Genomic DNA, 2,875 nt, shown 5'->3' on the forward strand with positions numbered 1-2,875 from the left:
CCGTGTGTACATTAATGAGGAAAAAAAATTAACTTAAATGATTTTAGCAAATGGCTGCAATATAACAAAGAGTGAAAAATTTAAGGGGGTCTGAATACTTTCCGTACCCACTGTATATACAGTATATATAAGCTAATTCAAAGTATGAATAAATATTATAATATTACATAAGTCAGTAATATGATGGGATTTTTTTATTTATTTTTCACTGGTGTTTCTTTTTATGGAATTTTTCGTACTGTGTAAATAAGAAAGGATTTTCATTTTTAGGTGAACTACACTCTTAAAAATAAAGGTGCTTCAAAAGGTTCTTCAAGCGATGCCATAGAAGAACCATTTTTGGTTCCGCAAAGAACCATTCAGTCAAAGGTTCTTTAAAGAACCATCTCTTTCTTACCTTTTTATAATCTGAAGAACCTTCTTTTGCCACAAAGAACCTTTTGTGAAACAGAAAGGTTCTTCAGATGTTAAAGGTTCTTTATGGAACCATTTAGACAAAAAGGTTCTTCTATGGCATCGTGAAGCACCTTTATTTTTAAGAGTGTACCTCTTAAAACATAATTCTTTTCTTTTTTAGCATGCACTGATTTTGTGTTTTGTGTGTGTGTGTGTTTGTGGTAAAGGCTCTCAAATGAATCTGTCTAGTTCTGCTGGTTGAATTTCATGTTGTCCATACGCGTAAAAGAGCAGCTCTTCCCTTCAGCAGTCTGATTTATCTCAGTATTTCACTGAGCGTGTGAATTCACATTTAAACGCTGTCAGGAGTTTTTGGATGTGAGAGCCGTTCTGTGTTATTAACACTCTCTGACTCACGGTCAGACTTATATTTCTCGCTACTCTCCCTCTCATCCTTTATCACTTTTCTTTTCTCAATCCTGCTGGAAAATCTATGCTGGTTTAAATATTTCTTATTACTATCAATGTTAAAATCAGTTGTGCTGCTTCATATCTTTGAGGAAACGGCATTTATAGATTTTTCTTTTATGCCAAAAATCATTAGGATATTAAGTAAAGATCATGTTCCATGAAGATATTTTGTAAATTTCCTACCGTAAATATATCAAAACTTAATTTTTGATTAGCAATATGCATAGCTAAGAACTTCATTTGGACAACTTTAAAGATGATTTTTTCAGTATTTAGATTTTTTTGAACCCTCAGATTCCAATAGTTGTATCTCTGCCAAATATTGTCCTATCATAATAAACCATACATCAATGGAAAGCTTATTTATTCAGTTTGCATGTGATGTATACATCTCAATTTTGAAAAATTGACCCTTATGACTGGTTTTGTGGTCCTGGGTCACATCTGTGCTTGAAAACAAGACAAAAATAGTAAGTGTAGAGTTGAGAGTACTTTTAAAGGTAGTTGAAATCATTGTAAATATAACCAAAATAATGATGAGAACATTAAATGTGGGGATGTGTAGAATTTGGCAGAGGTGGACAGTAACGAAGTACATTTACTTGAGTACTGTACTTAAGTACACTTTTTGAGTATCTGTATTATGCTATTTGTAGTAAAATTACAGTAACCACAAATTTAACATGGTTTCATTATAGTAACTATAGTTTAATATTTGTAGTTAAACTATGGCAATACAAAAGGTAGGCTAATATATCCGTCAAAAATGGCTGCTATTACCATATATTAAAAAAAAAAACCTTACTACTCAGGCCTACTGGTAAATTGCTGCTAAAAACTGTTCAAGGAAGTATATAAATCTGAACATTATTTTATTGTCAAAACTGCACATAAATACATATATATATTTATTTATTTTGCCAATAAATGATAAATAAGTAGGTTAAATGATCACACAGGTCAAAATGTTTTACTTCACTTTTTTACAACTTTGGAATCTAGACTGGGAATCGATAAGAATTTAAATCAATAAGCAGAATCAGAATAGATAAAATTAAAACAATACCCAACCACATGTTGTGACGTTCACTGATTTATGAGCATTTTATGAACACTGATCAGTTGATGGCAAAATTCAAAAAGACGGTTCTTTGGCTCAACTTGCACACCCATGGCCATACTGAGAGAGTATGTTCCAGTATTCTGAAAAGACTAAAGATTTGTTTTCTTTTCAATGTTTGCTTTGTTTGCCTAAAATGAACTATATCATAGCCTTCAATATCTCTTTTAAAAAGAACTTTGTAACTTTTAAACAAGTATTAAAATGAGTTCAATGTAGCTGTAGGAGTGTTAAATAAAAAATTAAGTTGATTATCTTCATCCAGTTGTTCCATTTCTATAGGTTTGGTAACATAAAAGCTCTTAATTCCAAAGATAATTTTTTGCGCATGTGCAATTCACTTAGAATGCATAATGAACACACAGGCATGTGGAAACCCCAGATCATGGCTGAATTTGCCCTGTAGGCATAAACTGGTTACATCCACAGTGTGCTGAATCGATATCAGCTGTCAGCACATTCTGACTTGGAATCAATTCGGATGTAGAATCGATGTGGAAAATTGAGTTGAAACAGCACAATATCATTAAAATGCCAGTAATTAAAAGTGATTCCAGCTTGTGAAGTTCAGTGTCAAAATGACGCTGGTCTCAGATCAGTGATTTCTGTGTCCGTCTCACCGCAGGTTTGAGCTCTCCGCCGGCTAATCTGGTCTCCTCTGCCATGCCGAGCATCGTGACTCCCATTGTTAATGGGTTCAGCGGAATTCATCACCAAACCAACGGTCATCCGGTAGAGGCGGTGTACACCAACGGCCTGCAGCCGTACTCCACCCAGAGCCCTCACGGGCGTCCAGCAATACACAGGTACTGCACACACTAGTGGAGATCTCAGTTATATTTAAAGGGGTCATATGATGTTGCTAAAAAGAACATTATTTTGTGTATT

The 2,875-nt window shown here is 34.1% G+C and overlaps 1 pseudogene; it reads left to right on the top strand.

Annotated features, from left to right (window-relative positions):
- LOC107596266 (CUGBP Elav-like family member 5) overlaps positions 1 to 2,875 on the top strand; it is a 173,678-nt pseudogene that overhangs the window by 160,153 nt on the left and 10,650 nt on the right.

Source organism: Sinocyclocheilus grahami, unplaced genomic scaffold (assembly GCF_001515645.1).
Source record: "Sinocyclocheilus grahami isolate Dianchi unplaced genomic scaffold, SAMN03320097.WGS_v1.1 scaffold216.1, whole genome shotgun sequence".
Taxonomy (NCBI): domain Eukaryota; kingdom Metazoa; phylum Chordata; class Actinopteri; order Cypriniformes; family Cyprinidae; genus Sinocyclocheilus; species Sinocyclocheilus grahami.